Genomic DNA, 26,256 nt, shown 5'->3' with positions numbered 1-26,256 from the left:
ACATTGTCAATAACTGTTCGAAATGTTCGTCGCAAAAATTGGGGTTAATTTACACAAATACGGTACTGTTTGTTCAAACTTGTTTCAAAAAAGAAATTGAAGTCGATCGGTCCCATTATATTTATCTGTTACAATACTGTAGGTAAACTGCACACGATGGAAACAATTATATTTCGGAATCCAAATGCTTTATATTATAGAGCATCTTACATGTATGGGTGGTTGGGGCTGGCATTTAAATTGTTAAATGACAGTTTGGTTTATACACTGTAAAAAATAATAATCTAAAAATGTAATCCTGTTTTTCATAACTCATCTGACGCATTCAAATTATACTTGAGAGAAATCCATTGCATGCTAGTTTTATATCCAATTTATGAAATGCACTCAGCGACTGTAGAGATGATTATGATCGCATGTATTTACAGCAGTGTATAAGAAAGGTTTCTTCAGATGGTGATTGGCCGGAAAGATGTTGAGGGTCTATATTTATAACTCGGTGATTTCCCACTGCTATATCGCTCTTGAAACGGTCACTCCGAGCTTCGGGCATTAACACTCGACACAAAGTATCGTAAATGTGCCTTATCCTGACTCTCTGGGGTCAGCCAATAATGATGAATCCTGAGGTCTCTTAAAGTTACCTTGGTATGTCTGTTTGAATCTTTAGTCATATAACACCGATCACTAATAATCATAAGGCAGCCTTATTCTGGGTCTGCGAGCGTTAACACAAAACCTTAAGAATTATAAGGGAGCCCTCATCTGGCTCTTTGAGCCTCTGTCATTAACAACAATCGCCCAGAATCATGCGAGAGCATTGATTTTGGCAGAGGCACATGCATAAAGAAGAAACTTTATGAATCCTGAAGGTGTCTCAGACTAAGTCAATGAGTCATGGCTATTAGCATGGCACTTTAAGAATCCTAAGATGCCTTAAGCTTACACTCTAAGACTGGGTAATGATGATATCCACTGTGCGTTCTGATGTCATAACGGCCTGCATACCACGGACTTTCTTATTGCAGATGGTACATTATCGGTTTGAATGTTATACAATTTGATATTTCTGAAACATTAATAATCATAATTTTAATAATAAAACACATACTTTTGTGATGCTGTATTTATTGGTATTGATGCACAAAAGCACAATGAACAAAAAACACCACGACACATTCATCAATAACAATGCCTTAAAAATAAATAAAACATATTTAATTGCCAACGTTTCGGGCAATGGATCTTGTCCAAAACATCGCTGATTATAAAACTTAAAAAGAGAAAAAATGGATAATGGGACAGATCGTTCATATTTGGGACTATCACCTGATTAAGATCTAACGTGTTTATTTTTTACAGAAGCGAATCAATATAGGGATTGTTACGATTTACTCCCTCCATGCTTTGATACATTCTTGAGATTCTGGGTCGTTAAAAAAATTGCCTTTGTAAATCTATGACATTTTATGTGGGTTTATAACGACAGCATCAACATACAAGTCACAAACACAGAACAGAAGATTATTCTTACCCACAGGATTGAATGTATGTTTCATGAGCACAATATTAATTTGTTATTAATCAATAGAATATTTGATGAACATAATTTAAAGTATTTAAAGATAGCCCACAATGGCCAATGTCACACCTTGCTGTCATGATTTAATAATCGGGATCTAACTATTCACTCCCTCCATGTTTTGGTGAATTGGACGATTTTGTGGTTACTCGTTCATTTACCAATTTGATTCCTCTGTGCTCTTGTGCCTGCATATGTACTGTGAGCACCTTCATTACATAATACGTATTGACTAAATAATAAAAACATTATATATCTCGATCGTATAATCAGGATTGGATTTTGTGGCCGAGTGATTGAATGTGATGTGGTCAGGTCCCATCAGACCTGAACTGTGCACTTCTCGTGAACAAGGTCGACAAAAAAGGACTCTGGCCAATATCCAACCACATTTTCTGTTTCTGCAGACTGAGCATTCCTGCTCCAGCTATTTAACGAGAACATATGTGACAAAGAAGATAGTTGATTTTGACTTGCATTGTATAGTAACAGAGGTTCGTTCGGAATGATGGCAAGAAACGACGTAGGAAGGTGGGACATTTTTGCATGCATCATTGATATGTGTTTAGAGCAAGTTTAATTTGGCTGGATGTGTCTGAAGTTGCACACATTCTGTGTTTTTGGTGCAAAAAAATAACGAACAACAATGAGATTATGTGGCAGTCACACCATGTGCAGTTTAATTTACGCCATTCTCCGGATTATACGACTCTACTTTTTCCATGTCTGTGAAAGCAACAGTAGGTGGGGTGAGTTTAATAATCCAATAGCTGTGTGTGTGTTTGTGACCAGATTTGTGACACTTTATCATAGCTGCAGTGCATCGACTGTCTGGAGCTTCTTACAAATTCAGTGTCATCAATGGAGATGCAATTGATTTTGATGACGTTTTGCATTCAATATCTTATCTCAACAAATCCTTTAGTCAGAAATGAAATATGCAATACAGTACCCACAAATATATATTATCTAACGAACACTATTATTTTTGTTATGTGCTTAAAAAAACCCAAAATATTAATTGTATGAATCAACGAGCCGTATTTTACAACGCATTGCACATGTTTCCATTCAATAGAAAGAGCACTCGGTTACGTCTCTAAATCGGTGAATAATGAATAAACTGCATCAGCTGTTGTAAAAGATAAAGGTGCAGCACTGCAATTGCTGGCTCCTGCAACTCATGGCACAGGGGCCTCTCCTAGAGGGAGCTCGATGTAGCCCCATCCACAGGGTATTGTGGCCCACTCTGCCATGCTGGCCAGACAATTTGTAGGAAGGGAGAAGGGCCACACTTCACCCCACGACACGTGGCCTGCCGAGCGACTAACCGTGGTGCGCTCATTTATACTGCTAGGTGTGGGGTTGTAAGAAACTTGATTTATTATTTTATTTTATTTCTATTATTACTTTGATTAATTTTATTTTTTTTACCTACGTGACTTTACCGAAAAAACCTAAGAGTATGAATCCTTGCAGTCACGAAAGCTTCAAATCTAGAATTGTAAGAAACTTGCCCATTGTATTTTTCGATTTAAAGCTTTCGTGACTGCAGGGATTCATCTTCTTGGTTCTTTCGGTAAAGTCACGTAGAATGGAAATAATAAAATAATAAAAAATACAACATAATAAAATAATTCTCACGACGTTTCGGCCACAACGCAAGCAGCCGTCCTCTGCTTGCGTTGTGGCCGAAACGTCGTGAGAATTATTTTATTATGTTGAATGTTTTATTATTTCCATTCTACGTGACTTTACCGAAAGAACCAAGAAGATTGCCCATTGTAGCATTGTAGTTTGGCTAAATGGCTTTTAATTTCAAGTAACATGAGAAAAGTTTGGCTGACTAGTCAGGAGGGAGTGCATGGGGAATGGCTGTCAACCCTGCAGTGTGGAGGTGGAGTTGGGGGTTCGTGCGGGTTTATCACGTGTGCGACACCAGCCACTATGAGGTGGCCAGAAGATGACAGTATAGAAAATGGGTGTTCGTTTGATGATATTATGTGCAAATTATGAATGTTGGTTAAAATTGGGCTAGACGATTTCTATGACTTTATGTAACGAAGAACATGAAAAAAGCGCTTCTTTTCTCAGTGAACTCCCTGAAACGCCGTTGTACATTAATGTGGAATTCAGTCGGGAAAAGTCTTAAGCTACCGGCAAGACGTTTTATTGGTCACAAATTGATCAATATATCGGCACGTGTAAATAATACCTTTGTTAATGTGACAATCGTGTCGGGTGCTGGATTTTCGATGACAAAAAAACGTTGGTATAAACGACCACCATGTGGCCTTACGAAAAAAAACTAAGATGGATTGATATGAAGGTAGTTTGACAAAACAAGTCTCAGCTCTCTTCACACGTGTGCTGCTGGATGGGAGGTGATGGGCGGGGTTTGTGGACGTCACCGCTACCGTCAGTGATGACATCCCAGGTGTGGCACCATCGGGGGTTTCCTGCCTTCAGGTGGAAAAATGTTCTGGTGGCTGCCATTTTATTGAAGAGGCACAACCACCAAAAGTACATTATCCCCCCGTTATTTGCGAGGGATACGTTCTGGAGATGCTCGTGAATTGCAAATTTCGCGGAAAATGTCATTGGCCGACAAAAACATGGATATATATGTTTTAATGAATTACCTTAAGCTATTAAATACATAAACATTATCTCAAATGTATCTCATCATTTTATCTATGATTACTTTATCTCATAACTTTCTCTTATCACTTTTTCTCATCACTTCCTCGGATTACATTCTCTTTCATCACTTTATTTCGTAACTTTATTTATCTCTATCTCGATGCAGTCGTATAGAGTTCCAGATGCGATTCGCGAAGAGCCAAAATCATGAATAGCAAGTTCGTGAATAACGAGGGAATACTGTATTAATGGGCTCATAGTAGCAGCTGATTCTTTTTTCAAGGGCCTATGATTTTATCCGGCATACAAGACATGCATTGAGGACATGGCAAAACACATTCTTAATCGGGATCATTGGGAGCAAGAGAGCATGTATGTGTTGTATCCGTGCTGTACAGAATGCAAATGTTCCATGCCAATTCTTGAACGTAACAGTTTTACTACAGCGGTAGGCAGGATATAAACATTTAATTTCGTATAAATTATTGATGCAAATTATTGAAGTCTGAAAGGTTCTGAAATTTGGAATGAACGTGAAACAGCAACAAACGCACTTTTGACCAAAAATAACACCGCGTGTCCCCAGTATGCGATGCTGAAGCGCGCTTACCGAAATGAAAGTCATTTATCTTCTATCTTGGCATTGAACACACACTTTTAAATTGACTCGTACAATGTATAGGTTTGTCGTTTTTATTTTAGTTTGTATTCCTCTAAGAAATATGACGAGGAGGGAATTACCAAAACACGCTGGACAGTTAGTCGTGTTTGTTTGCGTGAATTTCCGAGAGTTCATGCGTGGCAATGTCCTTACTTTTTATTACTACACGCTTGTATTTAACTCACTCTGTTGTTGTTGTCGTATCCTCAAATCTTGTAACTCAATTTTAACCCACTTCCCAATGTGGTATCGACTGCAAACTTGGTATACTTATGTCAAACTGATGACAATACTATATTCTATCATAAAAACATATAAACTTTAAACGATCTTGATACACGCTTTCTATTAACTCACTCTGTCTGTTGTTGTTGTATCCTCAAATCTTGTAACTCAATTTTAACCCACTTCCCAATGTGGTATCAACTGCAAACTTAGTATACGTATGTCATACTGATGACAATACTATATTCTATCATAAAAATTTAAAGAATGATTTGTAAACGATCTTGTTACACGCTTTCTATTAACTCGCTCTGTCTGTTGTTGTTGTCGTATCCTCAAATCTTGTAACTCAATTTTAACCCACTTCCCAATGTGGTATCGACTGCAAACTTGGTATACGTATGTCATACTGATGACAATACTATATTCTATTAAAACATTTATTTTTACATTATTTTTTATATGTTATGTTTCGGCTTGGGTCTAATTGTCCACGATCAACTAACGTTGGCTGTAAATGACCACGGCCCCTTATGATGTGGCAAGCTTTGCGGCCACTGCCAGTAGTCGCGGAGTTCTGCCATTACTCGTATGGTACATTTCATAAAAGCCTGTTTAAAAAAAAGTATTGTAAAACATTATTTTTCAAGCACATTTTAATGTTCGCGCAAGTCATGTGACCCACGCGATGGATTAGTGCACACTGGCACATGAAGGCCCCAACCATGCCAGCACATGACTTTACCGAAAGAACCAAGAGCATGCCAGCACAGTGTAGGATGAACAAGAGCCGGTGTTGGGTGGAGGACGCATTGGGTGAGACGCAAGGCATAAAAAAACCTAAGCAAAAGTGTATGGCCCCAAGTAGCTCAAGCGGTCCAAAATTAATTAAAGTGAATAAGTGCACCAAATGTAAACTCGATAAGTTCAGATTGGAATGAACATAAAATGTTCAGTTTTTCTTTGTTTTATTGTAGTTTTACTATTATCTTCATTGTTTGGTAGAACTGTATAATTAAGACATGTAGTTGGTACTGCATACAGCGTTGGCAGTGCTACAGCAGTCTGGAACAATGTGCAGGGAATTATTTTTCCACACAGCATCCATCTCACCTTATTCTCTCCTCAATCTATTGCAACAATGGCGAGTCCACGCATCATTTTTTATGTAGAAACCTGTTAATATGAATTTACGATGTAGGCTACATTAATGTATAGGATTATTGTTGATCCGATACCTTGTACTCTCGTGGCAGTGCCTTATGCTGATAATCCCTACTCCAAATCGGACTAGCAGTGTTCTGGAAAATATCGAGTGAGACATCAACCCTGAGTGTAGTCATGTCACGCACCCAATCATAATAATTTGTGCTTAGAACACCACCTTGGGTCCAAGGTGGGGGGGGGGTTATGGAGATGATCGCCAACCCAGAACCACCCCCCTCCCTCCTTCTTGAGGCGCAGACACGTATTGAATTATATCTGAATTTTTTTTAAAATATAGGACTTTGGGAGTCCCCACTTCCACTGCCCCCCCCCCTTCGGGAAGTTTCTAGATTTGCCCCTGGCCGAGCATCCACACTGGAGGAGGCTGTGTGTGAAATGACGGGATTGATTTGCTAAACGGTTGTGGATGGCTCATGTAGATCTTGAAAGATGAGGCGGCTTAGGTACCAAGCAAGCAGCCATGATGATGGCTATTGTTAGATTTGCCATGGTAGTTTCCACTGCCAGAGTATCAGGCGCTGTCTGGAATGGGGTAGTATGTTTGTAATTGAAAGCATCTAGTACATAATAAGGGAACTGTGGTGATAGTTTCCCGCATCATCACCGACACACGTGACATGAAATTGGTATTGCAAGTAAATGCATCACCAATCTCGTTATCTTCATCACATTCCTATTTGAATGCGTCAAGTTTTCCATCTTCTATTCATCCAATCATGCCATTTGCTGAAATTGCCTCTATTTTTGCATTCATTTATTGTGTCTCTTATAATTTGATTAAACTTTTATTTACATGCAAACGAAGGTTTTGTATAGTTGAGCAATCTTAACCTGTCCGTTGATTTTTTTATGGAGACAATTTCTCACCCAGTAATTCATTAATACTGCCTCGTTCTTCAATTCTATTCTATTTCGGATTTTTATAGCGCCCTTTCCAGGGCATTCTTAACATATAATCGTTGTACAATTTATATTGGTTTACTTGGTGTTGGGCAGTGGCACAACGGTTGCTTAGTGCACCGTGCTGTGAATCTGGTGAACTGATTGAATTTCCTAAGGCATGGCTGACATCGGCCCTGACTGACCAACAGGGTGAAGTATGGTCAAACAGCAACCCTGACCAACTGGCATGGGGCGGTCTTCATGGAGCAGTGGATTGAGAACGGACTGTGCATTATTATTATTATTTTCATAAATATCTTTCTGCAGTACCTTTTGTCGTACTGTGATTGTCTTTAAATTGCAATGGTTAATGTTTGTGTTTTCCCAATTAATATGCATGGCTTTGTTTCTCCAATTCACTTCATATAAAATATACTGTATATTCTAATGTGAATGTTGGCAAAGAGCGATTATCCGGCGTGCTATTATCTGGCTAAACAGCGCCAAAGGCGATCGTCACCATGTACGTGACAAAAAAGTAGCTACACTTGATTCAGTGTCAAATAAAGTATTTAAGTACTTTATTATTGTTGTTTTCTTAGTGTGGCCATTCTGATTTCGTAAATCGTTTTTATTGTTTCTATATGTGTATTATTTAGGACCTTGTCTGTGGGAGCTCGGATGACTGCATCAATGTCTACTGGTTCAAATACTATTTTATAGTCAGATTCTGAAAAAATACTGACGATTTTCATAAAATCCATTATAATTATCATTCTGTCGATCCTGTCTAGAGTATGGAAATGTATATAAACCACACACATTTTGTACACGAATAATATAATGCTCATATGTGTTTAAGAATGTATTTTTAGTAATGTATTAATGCTGATGCTTATGTTACATTCAGTTATATTCATATGGTTAACATGAACTATAACCACACCCCAGAGCTCGCAACCGGGTACCCGATACCCGTACCCTACCCGATACCTGGCTACCCGTACCCGGCCGGGTACGGGTACGGGTAGCCGTTTGCGACCCTGGTACGACCGGGTACGGGTACAGGTAGGCCGTGAGTCACTGGTGAGTCACCGTTTGTCACTCATTTCGGGTAGGGTACGAGTACGGGTAGGGAACGGCTACCCGTACGGGTACCCATTTGCGACCCTGGTGCGGCCGGGTAAGGGTAAGGAATCAAAACCCGTTTGCGACCTCTGCCACACCCATATGACATGGTAAGGGTTCACCCTAATCCTAACCACTATCATGTGGTGAGGTTGAGCCTAGAATATGGGCTATGGTTACGGTTAAATTTAACTCTAAGAGTAACCAAAGATATAGGCTTAGTCCTAATATTAAGCGTAAGGGTTAGTCTACATCCTAACTCTAGCATTAGGGTTAGAGTTGGAGTAAGCTTCAAGTGTGAGGCAAAGTTTAAAGTTGGGTCCTGGGGTTACATCTGTGATCATCTGTGAAAAAGAACTTCATAGCTCATCGGATTCCTCCAGGATAAATAAAGATTCTGAGTCTGATATTTACACTCGGAATCAGTCTAGAATTGAGGTCGTGGCTTTCAGAGGACAATGGAAAACGCATCCTTCTCAGCCTGTGTAGATTGCCAGATGGGATTATAGCACTGGCAGTTTGCAGTCAAAGTCAGCAGATGCCTGTGCCCTTTAATCCCCCTATGCTCTGTTTAATTAGTCCGCTGCTTTGCGGGACAGCTCAGCAATCGTGGGCAGATGACACGAGCCGCCACATGGCCCCTGGGTACTGGCGATTGCAACTGGAAAAGACATTGCACCCACGAGTACCTTTGCGTGTCCGCACGTGAAAGTGGGAATTTCGAGCGGCAATAAACAGTGAACGCAATGGAAATGATCCGCGCTTATGGATGATTATCACACAAGGGCTGATGATAAAATAGCCAAATAACAATTGCTTTTTTGGGTATGTAATAGTCCCCCGGGTTAATTACTGCCATTCATCACCGACCTGCAGCCTTATTATGAAAACCCCCAATTAATGACAATTAAAAATACCAACAGGCAAAAGATTATGCAACTTAATTACCCAAGCTGGCATCTATATTTGATGCCAGAAAAATGGTATATATATAAAACCCTGCTTTTGGTGTTTGTGTGTTGGGTGGAAGATTCACATTTCTGTGCATTCGCTATTTTAAAAGGATACAGACTAATAAAGTGTACTACTTTGTTGTGTTTCTGTGCACAACATAGCAATGGTCATTTATTGTTGGGTACAGTAAATGCGTAATGATTTGCCCATTTTGCAGTTCAATGGCCTATGACCAAATTACCCAGTATGTGCCTGATCAGATCACTGAAGCTAAGCACGTCTGAGCCTGGATAGTGTTTGGATGGGTGACCACCATGCATGCCAGGTTGTCATAGGCAGCTGCGGAGCTGTGCTACATTGTGACGAGCAGAGGGACAGTGCAGCTAAATAAATCGTTGTACTGTACTGCCATACTCCCACGTCTGTGCTCCTCCATTTTCACCAACCCGCACTGACTGGCATGGCGGATATCGCCAGCATGGTGTGGGGCGGTCACCATATCCAGCAGTGGACCAATAAAAAGGTGCTTCATGTTCGTGGAAGTCAAATGATCATCTCGATTCTGTCATCTTCGTCGCGTAAGAACAGGTTTTACCCTTTCTGGCAACAAAACAGTTGTACTAAGGTGTTAAAACACCAAACTGAAACCTTTTGCAAGGAATCCTGTCTGTATTAACCACACGTGTTTGTGGTGAACATGCAAAAAAACAAATGCTCTGATAATTAAGAAATGCATTGTCTTTGAAACGGATTGGTGCAACGCAAGAGACAGCTTTCTTTAGAGCCTCGTCTCAAAGTGTTAAACCAGAGAACGCCAAAAGGCGAACGGCACAAAGACAATGGCACTATCAGGGCATTTATAGCTCGGTGTGAGCAGCTACAATATGGGACCGTCTTCTTCGTATGGCCGATATTGACGAAGAGCAACAACTAAAATCCATAATAGAGGTTTTTTGGGTTAGATCGCGTAAATATATGAATGTGTCGTTAAAACCCGCCACCACCCGACACAGCCAACTAGTAAGGGTTGTCACGTAAACAGAACGTGCCCAATTCGTCACTAGTACAGCACACCGGTGTGTTGGAGAGCCAAGCCATGTTGTGGCTTATATATTTACGCGATCTAACCTAAAAAAACTCTATTATGGATGATATTGGTCGCAAAAGCCTTCGTGTTAAACAACTAAAATGTTTACACCGAGGTGGTTGAGCCAGATAATTGCGTCAGGAGCGGTAGAGTGTGAATCGCTGTGATGATGCCTCTTTCATATTTTATAAATTAGGCATTGAGTCATTATATGTCCTGTTGTCTATTCTCAGTCACCACAGCCGCACACTGGCAGAGAGATCTTAATTTTTCATTCGTGCATCAACTATCCGCATCTGCTGCAATGGATTGTGCGGATACAATTTATGGTTGTGGCCCAGGAGCTTGGTGAAAAATTGAAGCGTCGGGTCTTTCACGAAGTGTTTGAAACTTCTTGTGAATTACATTTGGCTTGCTAAGCATCATCTGGGTCGAATTCGCCCGTTTCAGTATTGTGATTGATTTCAACAATCATTTTTTTTCATATTGCGGTGAATGCAGCGGCACCGAGTGAATGGAGGGATGATGTGAATCTATTTACATACATCACAAACAAATGGAAAAAAACCCCCATCGATTCTTACACATGCAATTCAGTGTATGTATCGTAGCTCAAGAATCAACATTACATATGCTCAATGAACCGATTAATCATTCCACCCCAACTGCGAAGCAGGTGATGCTGTAAATGCCTTCTGCTCTACAGTTGACTTACTTTAAGTGCATTGACTGAAATACGGTATGTTGATAATATATCATCCGCCATGTTCTATCCACTGCTGGATGAAGACCTCCCCCCCCCCCAGGCTGCCACATCTATCACAGATTCATCTTCTTGGTTCTTTCGGTAAAGTCACGTAGAAGGGAAGTAATAAAATAATACAAATAAAACATAATAAAATAATAAGTATAATTATATAATTATATAATAATATAATATAATAATAAAATAAAATATAATAAAGCTTTAAATCGAAATCTATCACAGACTTATAATGCAACAATCCGTCTAGCTTCTGCAGCTGATTTCATCGCTCCCTCCTTCAAACCAAATCCGGGCAGATTGCCTCGTTTCTGTGTATGTGGGCAGGTGGGGCTCGCTGTCTTCGTTATGTCTGCTGTGTGCTTTGAATCCGTGCGTGGTTTCTCGTCAACGCACGCTTTGTCTTCCGTCTTGTGTTTTCCCGCACCCCCGATTAGCAGAGTTGGCTATGCACAGTGCGATGACGTACATATACATCATCGGAATGGGATAGGGTTAAGATGCCAATCCATGCTTAGTCTCGACCGCTTTGCCATCATCTCTTTATGACATGTCTGGCCCAAGCCTAATTACTTTTCTTCACAGTGAATGTGATGTCTTTAACTTGTGTATGCTGTTAAATGCCATACTTTGTAGACGTCCTATATGAGAGACAATGTCGTTATATCCAGATAATAACTTAAACCAGGCTGGTTGAAATTTGACAGTATCAACATGTATGTACGTTGAACTTCTTTCGTACCTTACATAGCCAACCGCACTAATCGGAGATGCGGGGGAAGGACACGAAACTAAACACACAAATCAGTTCTAAAGAAATTAGTTTTTAATTTAGATTTAAAAGTGAATAGCATGTTATGGTGGTTTATTTAGACACAGTACGTCAAGTCAAAGCTAATTTTCTGCTTAAATTGGCATCAAGGTGGAAAAAATTCACATTCCTATGATGGAGGTGAGTTTATCCATAGGACAACCACGATTGACTTCCCTACAAAGTTGTACTTATTTTATGAATCTTGCAAAGATTATATGCTGAGTCAACCCGCACCCAGGATTTGAACTCGCAACCGTGAGTTTTTGCACTCTCCTAATGCATCACATTGTGGAGGGACACTACACGCATCAATTGCAATTATATGTTCATCGACGTATTATAATTTGCTTTTCGCAGTTTGCTACAATTTCCATAATTCATGATTGCTCGCATAAGATAGGCAATTCATCACTGTGTGTGTCGCAAACACACCCGTCTCAATTGCATCGAATGTGGATCCCGAATGCAGGGTGATGGCCATTGATCATTGCAAATAATGTTGGCCAGAAACGCTATTAAAGACCCGTCCTCTGGAAAGAGTGGTATTTCATATTCATTAACCGAATAAGAATAGAAAAAATTGGCCAAGCGGTCATCTCTGTGGCTCATTTCCTCAAATCCTCCTTGCCTTGGTTATGTTTGAAATGATGACTACATTTTTTAAAAATAATTTAATGCTTCAACCCTATGGCCACGAGTAAACATGCTTAATTTTAGCCTTGTCGGCAGCATGTTTTTAATGTTGCTTGTGTGTGTTTGATGTATTTTTTTATGCAATTAAAAATTATTTTATGTATACTGTATTAAATATGTGCATATTACATATATCTGGATTGTTTAACTTCTTCCAATATTCTATTCAGAAATTAGCGTATGAGGCATAAAAGAAACTAATAATCAAAAGTGAGTATGATACATTTGTGTAAGAGTGGGTGATCCTTGCTTACAATTGGTGATGATTGTAATTGTGATCGAGTGTTTGGGAGCATAACAGACCGGTATGTCAAGGCTCGAATTCGGATTTACGGACACATCCCAATTACTATTTTAGGATAAGAGTCTAAGATAAAACATGCAGGTGATTTAATTGAAAATTACAAATATTCATATTTACTTCGCAGGATGGTGAGAGATGGTGGTGGCTTGGGGATGGCCTTCATCCAGCAGTAGATTGGCCATGGCTGCTTCTGCTGCTGATGTTGATTAAACGTTCTCCTGTATAGCAGTGGCTTCAAGACAGCTTCCACCAGCATGCTAGCGGATGCAATTCATGACGCTTGCCAGGAGCACTGTTCTATGCATTGGCTAATTCTCATCCACAACCCACAATTACCATTATCCGCAGGAGCCGTTGGGTCCACGAAAAAACATGTAATTATTAGCGGCCCTATCCACCTTGCTATCTGCGATTTTGTATACCATAGTTAATGGCGTGAGCTGTTTACCATTAATAGGCGTCGCATGATACATCCTTCCAATTATCAGCAATGATATATTATTTTCATTAATAAGTGGAGTCAATTCACAGATAACCTGTCGGATAATAGGATATCCCGATGATGGTGCTCTATATCACTATGGCTTTGAGGAGTTCTCTTGCATCTGCGCATGTCACCGTGATGCAAAAAAACCGAGACAGAGTTTCCTTATAATAATATGGATTTATAAGACACCCTTAAACAATGGATTTTAGAGTGCCATGCATGTGTAGTAAACGACTTACGGCGCACGTCTAGTAAAATGCTTCTTATTTATTAAGAGCACACAGGGCGATACACTTCGTAACGCGGCTACACCTAGGCCGTCCTGCGCTACACTGGCTGGTCGACGACGGAGCTGGTCTTGCAGAAGAACAGCCACGTGGTCGAAGACGAATGGATGACGACGAGCAGCGACGCAACCAGGACCCAGACCCCACACTGACAGCTCTGGTTCGGTGCTCCTTATATCTGCCTCGTGTGGCCAAGCTCCACCTCTGGCTACGCCCCCTTTCTAGAACCTTCTAGACCCTTTGGGATGGTTCCCGGAGCTTCTCGACTGACTCCGCCCTTCACCTTTACCCCAGATATGCCCCTTCATCATAAGGCATTATGTAATGCAGCTAAAACCGTAATTACCCCTTCAGGCCAGCAGGTGTCACCCTGTCCTTACACATGTATTAGAGGAAATACGTGAAAAGCAATCTGGGAGAGATATACCAGAGAGATAAGATAGAGAACTAAAGAGAGAGAGAGAAGGGGGCGTTTTTTAAACATGTGGTGGGGTCTTCAACCAGGACTTAAAGTTGTAATCGACTCTGAGTTCTCAACTTCCTACAAGGACAGGGAATTCCAGAGCCTGGATGCTGTGCAGACAAAAGCATAATCACCCCAGATCACACAATATTTTTGCGGAGTTTGATAAAAAAAAATGTAAGGCAAATATGCTTTAATTAAAATCATGTTTGCTTGTCTTGCTTAAATAAAATATTTTAAAAAAACATTTCTTTAAACACGCTTTAATGAAATGTACCGTACGAGTAATGGCAGAACTCCACGACTCCAGGAAGTGGCCTGGAAGCTTGCCATAACGTAAGGGACCGTGGTGATTTACAGCCAACGTCAGTTGAGCGTGGACAATTAGACCCAAGCCGAAACATAACATATAAAAAAAAGTTTAAAATATGTATTTTCATGATAGAATATAGTATTGTCATCAGTATGATATAAGTATACACAATTTGCAGTCTATACTACATTGAGAAGTGGGTTAAAATTGAGTTGCAAGATTTGAGGATACAACAACGACAACAGTTAATAAAAAGCGTGTAATAAAAAAAATCAGTTGGTCTGTTCTAAAATAAAATATTAAAGTGGAATTCATGTTGGTCAAGTCAAATGCGTTATTGTATAATGTCGCTACTTTATAATGAGCTTCAGACTCGGTTACTTTTAGTCAACTAACGCAATATGGAAGCACAGTAACTAACATGAAGTGTATGCCTGTGGGAAGCATTGCTTGCATTGAACGTCTTCTCAAAATCGAGGGAGTATTTAATGTTATTGCTGTGGGGGAGCGTGGCAATAGATGCAGGTGCAACATTCTCAACGGGGCATTACGATGATGCACGGCCACTTGGAGAGTTGCATCTGTAGCCGTGACTCGTGTCTTTGTTACTCACTCGATATTTCCTCACACGCTACAGGCTTGGAAAGGGGGATTATCGGTACAGGGCACAATGTATTCTGATCTATACTAATTCTACATTGTCGTATATCCTATCAAATACAGTAATACGTATCATGAGGAGTAAATAAGGCGAGCCGCATGCAGTGCTGCCAAAATAATTTCCAAAATGGCGTTCTGGACCATTCCAGCTGAAACTGAGCACCGGCTATATATTTCAAATTAAAGCACAAGTGGATGTATGTAATGCGAGAGAGATGCAAGCGTATAGGAAAGCAAAGCCTTGCGTATGTCTGCGTGTACACATCATCATCGTCATCAGCCATGGCCTCCGCAAGCCACCACCATCTATCATGATCCTGCAATGTAATAATCCACCTCGCACCTGCACACGAGCTGATTCCATTGCTCCATTTCTTCAGTTCACTCTCGGACGCGTTCTTTTTCTTGGCTGCCAATCCATGATTCTTCTTGACTGTCTGTCATCGTCCCATCAAGCGAGGTGTCCCGCCCAAGCCCTCTCCTGTCCACTCGTGTGCAAAGATGCATCGGGAGTCTTGGAATTGAAACATTGAGAGACGGAGAGAGGAACACATGGATTAGAGACCATGTGCAGACTAATTGCATCATTCATACTGCATCCACGTACAGAGTATAAGAATACGGTGTGCCAGAGTTAGTTTGCTCATCAGTTGATTGCGCTCGAGAATCCACACGGTATGGATTTGCTTCCTGATCGTGCATACCGATTGAAATGTAATTGGAATGTAGCAAATGGATTGTACACTTAGCCTGGTCCTTTTTTTATTGCTTGTTCAGCTTAAAGGCAGTAGTGTGCTCGGTGTAATGCGTCACTGTCCACAGCACGGAAAGTCAGCCTGGTATGGCGATGGTTCTACCGTTCCCCAATGCGTTCTGTTGGCCTTAATCAATTCTCATCAATAAGGCCCGCAAAAATAATTTGAAGCCGAAAAGAGGGATAATTGCCAGCATCCGGAGGCGCCGTCACATTTAACAAAGGAAATAATGACCTCGATAAACCGGGGTTGTCTTTTTCTTTTTGTGTATGGCGTTTTAGAGCACCGCAAAAAAAGTATTTATCCTGGTCGGATAGCCACAGGGACGACCTTGGGGAAGCTGAATGGACGTTTTAAATGGCTCCGCTAAATTTTCTGTGGTCCACAGTGGTTTGCAATGTGGTCCACAGCTATTGTATTGTCTATGAATTTTGCAATTAAGTAATGATAATATTGATATATGGCCGTGGGTGAGAAGAGAATCTTAGAACTGTCAACAGATAGCATAATTGTTTTAGTTTTCGATATTACTGTACAGCAGTCTACACAAATTAATATTTAACACAACACTCTAATCTCCATTACACATATCGTATGTCTTAACATCTTTAAAAAAATTATATCACGATAGCAGTTTAATGTTTCATTACTCATTGTTCATTTATATCCAGCACCATTAGTATACACCCTTGCCTCCATGTTCCCAGCAATATGAATAGGCACATCACTGTTAGTCGATCGGCAGGTCGTGTATGGATGAGTAAAGTGTGGATAATTGCACCCAATGCAAGATACCTGGCCAACGTATAAAACTGGGCCAAAATAACCATCTGCAGAGGCTCCCCGGGGGATCCCACTAGTGGAGGCCCCTTCTACCAGCAGTGGTGTGAGCGAGCAATTGCAGGGCTGCACCTTTACAATGTTTACGCAATTATGTCAATGTTTAACTGACTTGGTAAAGATGCGAACGTTATTTTAAAGAGGGCCTCCTGTGAAAGTGTGGTAAATGAGCTGCCAGTCTCTTTCTAGTGCTTCATTTAAAAAAAAATACGTTAAAAAAATCTGCCAATAAAAAGTGCTTTGCGGATGGTGACATGAAGGCTAAGCTTTGCTTTTAAGTTGGCTTAACCGCTGCAAGCAGAGTTCGTTTCAGCAGAAGTAATGGCGCTTCACTGTAAAGAACATTCATATTTAATATCATGCAGATGCTTTACTTTATTTTACAATCATAAATCACAAAACAATAACATGTAATTTTTAAAAAAATATATAAAACTAACTTTACTGTGTCATTAGTATTGTTTCTTGCTATATTTCTGTCAGATTCGTATATATATGTTCACTATATTAGCAATATATCAGCATTAGCATGCCATTTGCACGCGATTTAAATGTATGGCAAATAATCAGTTCTGTCATGCACGAATCGATGCATGCATCAAAACAAATAATCCTAATTTAATCGCTGAGCTCGTTACGAACACACAGAAAGCAAATGGACCGAACGTATGCACTTTTAAGGGCGGAAATGAAAAATGTGTAATTAAACCGAATGAAGCCTCGGCAGCTTTGGTCTAAGTGCCAGGATGTTGTCTCCCCGGTGTGGACAGGCCCCACTACTCTCACCCTGGACCCATTTGATGGCTTCAATTTGAAGGAAAGCTAATAACCTATTATTGTAAGTGCCTTGAAAAATCTCAAGCTGTGAATTGTTCCCAGCTGAATTTTAAACATCAGCTTGTCAATCAGCGAGAGGCAGGTCTGACGATGTGTTTCCAAAATGAATCGTCCATATGGCAGTCACTGTACAACTTCACAGTCCTACTGTATGTCATGAACAAAATAGTGCCATGACCTTTATTCATTATAATGATCATCATTACCATCAGCCATGGTCAATCCACTGCTGGATGAAGGCCTATCAAAGCAGATGTCACATTTCACAAACTTGTGATGTTTATATTCCACCCAGCACATGCACCAATTCAATCGCTCCGTCTCTGCAGTGGGTGTACTTTATTAAGAAAGGATTTCTTATTTTATTTGGTTTCGTAGAAAATGTTTCTTCTATTTTTCAAGCTGGTATTTCTATGCACAGAGAACAAGGGTTTTAGAAAGCAATTATACCATTTGAGGTAGTGATTAATACTTACGTAGCACATGTACGTGTCAGCTATTGGATTTGCCACCAAATATGGCATGTTGCGTAGGCGATAAAGCTTTGCTTCTAAAAATGTCAGGTTTTTAAACCCATTGCTGCATAAGTGTCCACTGCATATGTATATAAACGGGCAATATTCTCATCCGAACATAAGCTCATTTTTACTCGACTTGTCTTAAAAATGTGCCGACTTCTCCATTAGCAACAATGAGACCAACGTGCAAAGCAATGCGGTGTCAGTCATTCCGTCATGGTCACAATTTGGTCCATTGTCTCCACGTATGTGACAACTATATGCGTGAGCAAATACATCAAGGACCGTCTTTATAAAGGGTACATCGTCATCGTTATTAAAAAAAAGTTTCAGTTTGTTACAGCACAATGTTGTTAATGATCGTAATCACTGAATGTGGTGTTGAGACACCTTAACCATCAGAGATTCACAGAACATATTTTAGCGGGTTGAATTCTGAGCACAGTACATTCGCTGATTCTTCCCTTGCACACAGTGTCATCTTGACATCGCCAGCACCTTGCGACGCGCGTGTATTGCTGTGTCATAAAAAAACCCCACTACTTAAAAAAAAAACAGTGGTTATGCCTATACCGCAAATATTTGTAACAAAAAAAACCCCCCTAAAAGTTGCAGCCATGCAATTTACTTGCTCATGGCACTGATGGCAGAAAGGCCTCCCACTAGATGAAGCTCAAGAGAGTAAACCCCACGGGTATGTGGCCAACTCTTCCACGTTCGTCAGACGTCTTGGACGAGGTGTGAGTCGTCACACTTTACCTGCGAACTGACTCCTCGTGCGTGGTGGGCGTGTTTGAACCTGTTGCCTCAGCAGCCCTGTCACAAACAGATGCTGTTGGGGGCACAGAGAAGGATTGAAGGAACTTTCGCCATTCTTTCGACTTCCTCGCCGGAAAAATCTGCCGAACTCTGGATTGCAAGTCCAGTGTGCTACAGCCACCATTACACTGCAACAGAGTTCGTATATTTGTTCTGCTGTATTATATGCATCCACAAATGACGATCACTTATTCAGCTTGTCCTATTTGATGTGAATTAAATGATGTCACATTTATATGAATACCATGTTTTTGCACAATATAGCCGACACTAAGTTGATTTAATGGTGTACCTTATAATGGCATTTGCACGACCATTAAATGAGTATAAGAACAGGGTACTGTAGAAATTAAGATTTCCTTTAGGGAATGTGAGCAGACATAATAAGGAGAGTCAGAAAAATTCATATATAACGATGGCTTTGTATCTCTGTTTCTGTTATATTTTATTATTTTATTATTTCCATTCTACGTGACTTTACCGAAAGAACCAAGAAGATTGTTAGACAGTTATAAATTACTACTGTACATTATAATTATTTATTTTTACTCAGAGTCAAGCAAATGAATTGTGTTATTTGTATAATATATCGTTTTCTGATGTGTAAATGTTTATAAAATGGCTGTATTTCTGCTGAGATGTGAAGTAAGACAAATGCTAAGCCATGCAATTGTGCAATTACGAGACATTTGTTCCATGTTTAGTTGTTGGTTCATGCACACAATCACGAGAAGCAATAGAAACAATGTAATATACTTGTGCACATATAGCTGGCACCAGCACATTATGTAATTTAGTGGTAAATGCTGTCATTTCGTTTTCATGTTTTTATATAAAAAAGAAATCACAAACCAAACAACTTTACATTTTGCACCTACCAACCCCCTCCATAAGTCGTGAGTAATGATGATGGGAAATACAAACACACTGCTTGTTCTTGCAATGGGTGATCAATTAGGCATTTGGGTTATTGCAGCAATTATGCAAAACACGTTGTTTACAACGTAGTTATTGATAACTGCAAGTGTCTTCAAAAATTTTGTCAAACTCACAAATATATATTTTGGCATGATAAACGTATGCAAAGCTACGTTGAATGTTATTCATCTTGGTTCCCTAGAGATTTGCAATACAGTTCCAGAGGGATCATATTTTATCTGGATCGCTGTTTTGCTTGTGTACCGTTTGTACTGTGAATTATTGCATGCAAAGGCACTATGAGTCTCACATTTGTTTTCCTTGACGTGGACGAGGGGTCAGTTGTATACCATTAAATATAGATGTTATCGTATGCACAATAGGCTAAATGAGATCCTCACTGTGCTGTGTTGCCTACATATTTCCATGCGGTTACTCGGTTATAATCTCCACAACATTTTTTTTATTTTTGAGCAGCCAAATAACATCTAAAAATGTTTTTTTTGCTATTTCGCAGCGGTTATTTTTTTTACAGTTAGGTTTTCTCGACTGAAAGTCATTTCCGCAGGACTGTGTCTTGATGTTTCCCCCAGGTCCACAACCCCGTCTCGGTGGTATGAACAGCTGGAGTGTTGAGTCACGTGAGAAAACCTGCAAGGCAAGCTGCTCCTCATGCAGGGAACATCGCAAGAATATGGTTTGTCGCAGTACAAAGTTCTCACCAGAATATCAAAAGAAAACGAAGGCCATTGCAACGTTGGTTCATGCGCGTTACCTTGAGCTCCCCTTTTTGGGAATTTCACTGTATTTTGGATGGTAAAAACTCGATATCAACTCAATTCTAATCTTGACTTAAAGCTCTCGTGACTGCAGGAATGAATGTTCTTTGGGTCTTTCGGTAAAGTCACGTAGATAGGTTCAGAAAAAAAAGTACCACGTTTCGATCGCAACACAAGCGGTCGTCACCAGGAAAAGGGAGGTTAGCTTCTAAAGACAAACTGTTTATAAAGGTTAGAAATGGGCATAGCCCAAATGTCAGCAGCCAATGTTAATGTAAGTGGTGAACCAATCTACGTGACTTTACCTAAAGACCCAAAGAATATAAATTCTAATATTAACAACAAACAAATACTTACCTTAGCTGGCCAGGTGTCTCAGCGGTCGAATGAGCTGCTCGCTATTGAAATGATGCATATTCAAATCTTCGGTTGGGGGTTGTTGCAGCCCATCACTCTTCCAGGGTCGTCACCACTTTGCGAGGAAGTCAACGCGTTGATATCATATGGATAGGGTCAGGCCCGTCTGAGGAATGTTGAATTTCCACCAAATGACTCAGGGTTATAAAGCATGATATGAGCACCACCTTCATGCGTATTTGAGCAAGCAATCACGTTCTACGAACAGGACACTGGTGGAGGGAGACTGAGGGCAACTTCTGATACAGGCACACTTTGTTATATCAGCACAGCTGGACTATCTCCCAAGGGGTGTTCTTCAATCAAAATTTGACTGTACCTTCCAATCTTCCCTCAGCACCGTATTCTCTTTTTTTATTGACAAAACACTTGCCTTTGGAACATTGAAAAGGGAACAGTTTTTGTCATTGTTCCATGCCATTTTCTACGATGTTTTTCTTTTGTAAGCATTGTGAACAGGGGTGCTACCTAAGACACAGAATTATATTTCCGGTTTAATTTGTTAAATGTTTTCTTTTTTACATTTCAAAAATCACATGCCATTTTCTACGATGTTTTTTTATTTGTAAGCATTGCGAAAATGGGTGCTCCATGAGATACAGAATGATATTTCCGGTTTAATTTGTTAAATGTTTTCCTTCCTACATTTCTAAAATCACATTTTATCGAAGAGTTTCACGGTAAAATGTTACTATACCTTGTGCGATTTCAGATCTTCTCATCAATGTAATAATTGACGTAGAGATAATCAGCAGTCATCCTCAATGGTGTATCATTACAGCTGAGTTACATATTAGTGCACAGTACTGCATTTGGAAACGTTACCCCTTTTAAAATTGTATTAGAGAAAGCGAAATTAGAATAGAACCCTTTGCAGAGTATCACAATGTCTCGGCTATGCAGAGGCAGTTTAATAATACAATTTGATGCATGTTGCTGAGCTATCAATTTCCTCTACTGCTGGCTGAGGAATTGGCATTGGGATTTGAAATTCCAAAAGAGTCCTGTAGTAATAAATCAAACTCATGACCTTGCTTGCTTTGATGACTAGATAGGCATTTCAATGTGACTGATACATAGCCCGTCGTCTCCTTGAGCAATTCATTACATTGTGACCCACCTGTCACCTATGTAAATGCATGCAGTGGTGCTAAACTGTTTTCACCGGCCAGTGGAAACTGTGGACCTACCATGAACCATGCTGGAATATTAATGCAGAATAAAGCCACGGCTCCCTAAGGCGAGCAGTGAGCAATGTAATTGGTCCTAACTATACACTGCATATGTATACGAGTTAATGGCCATACCATTGTATATTCTACTTCCGAGCAAAATGTATATATAATATTTTACACTAATTAAAACTATTTAACATGATACGCCTAAGCGTTAATGTTAAACCTGTTTAACTATTTAAACCCACCTAGCACATTCCAATAAAGTTTTAAGTAATAAAATATACTTGATAGAATGCAATATAATATTAATGCGTGCAATTAGACAATTTCATTGGGTACACAGTGTTAAATATAAAACGAAACCATAGTACTGAACTGTATTTAACTTCACACTTTTAACGGCGAAATAATATTATTTCTTATTAACTTTTGCGAGCATTTAAATTGCTGTCTCGCGCCCTTAAAATAGTATTAATTTTCTCAGTGGGACATTTTTTGGGCTTCGCTCTTACGTGCCGAGTGTTCCCCCAGTGGAGTGTGACACCTGTAACACAAAACGCTTCATTTCGCAATTTTAGGATCATTCCACGGTGACGTTCACTGGCACGTGAATCCCGCAACGGGGTTGAGTGCTAATAATGAGCAGAAATGTTTTTTTCTGAGTGAGAAAATATCGACGTCGCAAAAGAGCAAATTACTTTAAAGAGCGACTTTTCTTCGGTCGAACACTGCTGCAGTGGTCAGCGTAATGCACTTTGGAAGCCAGCGAGCTTAGTTCGATTCCTGGCTCACGGCTAACATCAGTCGTGAATAAGATCTGAACGTGTCTCTGGGCCTCCACCGTCTTCACCGACCTGCGCTGACCATCGTGGCGAACTTTGGTAAAACAACCCCCATTCACTGACAAGGTCATCCGTACAGCAGTGTTGACGAAGAGCTGTAAACGATTATTCATTCATCCACCGTTGGATGAATACCTCCTCGCATCGCCCACAAATACCCACTGGTCCTGCGATGCCACAATCCATCTCACTCCCAGACATAAGCTAATCTCATTGCTCCATCTCCGTGGTGATCGTCTCTTGGGTGTGCTTCTTCCTTGGCTCCCGCTCGATCACAACTCTTGTCCATCGGCCATCCGCCCTGCCAGTAATGTGCCCTGCCCAAGTCCATTTTTATTCGCAGTCACTACAATGTCTGATTTGCATTCGTGCTTTGATCCATGTTCCTCTCTTTCTCAGTGTGGTTCCCAGAATGCATCACTCCAACCGTCATTGAAAACTATTCAGCTGTTTTTTAAAAATGTTTTACATGTGTTGTTAGTGCCCCATGTTGATGATCAATACACCATAGCAGGCAATGTTCACTGATTTAAAACTTCCCCTTTCAGGCATGTTGATATAGTTTGCTTTTCATAACAAAATTAATGTTTAAAAAAATTAATCCAACCTATTCTGACTCACCACTTTTTTATGGTTGTGATCTTCATCCACCATAATCAATAGACTCCTCACTCGCACCCGTAAATGAGACCACATCACTCCAATACTCTCCACAATATTATGATCCGTCCGCTGGCTTCAAATCCAATCCCAAATCAATTTCAAAAATTGAACTCACCGTCTTCAAATATATCCACGTTTTTCACCCCTGCCTTCCTCTCCCCTCTCATATCACCCTACTCCACTGCAAGCAGCACTCTCTCCATTTCAGCAACCAAAATCCCATAAATTAGAGTAATTAATGAATACTTGAATGGCACTAAAAACATTCAGTGTAGACTACGGAGCATTGCAGGTTCGAGGAATACAGCTGCGGCACAGAACCACATATGTAGGGAACACGTTTACACGATGTTGTCCCTCTCTCTGCCTCTGCAACCTTATCTGTTTGCATCTCTCTGTCCTTATGTGCACCTCTCTCCCTCTACCTCCCTCCAGATCGCTGTTTGCTTTGCCCCATGTCTCTGTGTCTGTCTCCCTCTGTATCTATATTTTACTTCCACATTGGTACAGGCCATCGTTATGTCTGTCTCTCTGCATTCGTCTCCGTGCCTGTCTCTTGGAATGTTTTGTGTCGATCGCGTCTTGCTGTCCGTCTCTAAGTCCCCTCTCTCCCCATTCACACAGGGCTTCACCGGGTACCGTATCGAGACAGATCCGTTCATGGCGAGCCCCTCGCCCTATGTCGCCCTTCTCTCCCGTGCTCTCGCAAATACGTCAGTCCCTGTGCAAACAATTTTCTGTACCACCTCTGGGCGGCACTCTAGTCCACTGCCACTTCTGAGTCAGTGGTGAAAATGCCAAGATTTTGATGATAAGGGGGGGGGGCGCAGTCTCTCTATAGATGGCCACTGTGTGACATTTCACAATGTTACCCATTTCATCACCACAGGATGATGCGATGGATCGACTTCCAACCAGGATTTTAACTCAAAACCATCCTATTGTGAGGCAAGCACGCTGACTGTAGCACTGCAAACGGGTTATCTAGACTATAAGACACACGCTTATCTCCCTGAAAATTAAAGTAGCCTGGTAGGTGTACGTGCGTGTGTGTGTGTGACCAGATTGTATAAATTTAATGACACCACTCGCAAGTTTGGGTTACGTCTTACTTTCCGGATAGTCTGATAATCTGGAGAATAAAGAAACATTCAACGGTAAGACAGAGATGGTTGGTATTTATTTTAGCAAAAGGATATCGTTGAGTCGTATATATTGTTTTTTTTTAATTACTATAGCCCAAGCAAGGGGATACAATTCATAATTCCACTTGCTAATAAAATGTACAAATTGTTTGTTTATGCTTCGTTGGCAGTGGTGCACAAGCACACTTCACACAAAGAAACACTCGACACGTTCGTCAATAACACTGCGGCCTTTAAAGGAATATATAAGACGTGACGTTTTGAGCAATGACCCTTTTTCATGATTTATGTGCTCTGAATGAGGACCATTACCCAAAAGGTATTTTACTTTTTAAGGCAGTGTTATTGACGAACGAGTTCAGTTTATTTTTATTCATATAATTTAGAGTATGTTATACGTTTTCGCGATAAAATCAATGAATGTATCTTGCAAGCAAGTCATTATTAGTGGTGGCATGGTCAGTGAAGTGTATGCAATTATTATTTATACATGCTGATGAACAAAACATCCATGCCCTTCATGTAAAAAATGTGCAGTGTTCCGTAAATGTAAGAAAAGTATTTACAGTGTACCGCAGCAAGTTGTATGTTACATTTTTAAATATGTGCAATCGCTTTAATGCTGTATTGCAAAATTAATTTTAGTAACAAATGTATTACTGTATTTGCAGAAGTCGTTTTTTAAAAGTCTGTAACGTTTGTGTAACACATCTACACTACAGGATGTGTGATATCCTTGTAGAAGTTTATGAAGTGTGGCGAGATGTTAACTACCTCGCCTGGTATGTCAGAGGTTTTGGTTTCGATCCCGACCCAAACGCCTGTATATTTGGAGTTTGCATGTTCTCCCCGTGGTCAAGTGGATTTTTCTCCGGTTTTTCCCTCTACATTTAGAAACATGCATGTAGAGTATGCGGCTGCTAAAAATGAACTAGCATTTGTGGCCAGGTCGCTTCTGAAAAAGAGTTGCATAGCTCAGTGGGCCTTACATAGTAATATCAAATGTTTAGTTATTAGGTCATGTAGTCAAATCAAAAGGACAATTCTCCTTTATTTGCATGCATTTATGTATGTTGAGCTTCTTTCACACCGTACGTAGCCAACCCTGCAATTGGAGGTTTACAACCCTTTGTCAATCGACTGCCGACTGATGGCCTCATGTTTGGTTATAGGGGTTGTCTGGCTATACTTAACCACATTTGTCAGTGTGGGTTGGTAAAGAAGCGGGGTGGGTAAGCGGGCAGAACTGTTTCAGAAATTACTCGGCACTGGTGTTCTGCCGAATGCCGGGAATCGAACGGAGGTCGCCGGATTCACCGCACCACCCACAAGCCACTTTTTGATTGCTCCTCGTCTTCCTCCATACACCGCA

The sequence above is a fragment of the Lampetra fluviatilis genome, chromosome 7, assembly GCF_964198595.1.
Source record: "Lampetra fluviatilis chromosome 7, kcLamFluv1.1, whole genome shotgun sequence".
Taxonomy (NCBI): domain Eukaryota; kingdom Metazoa; phylum Chordata; class Hyperoartia; order Petromyzontiformes; family Petromyzontidae; genus Lampetra; species Lampetra fluviatilis.
The sequence above is the reverse complement of the archived record's forward strand: the minus strand, read 5'-3'. Positions refer to the sequence as shown.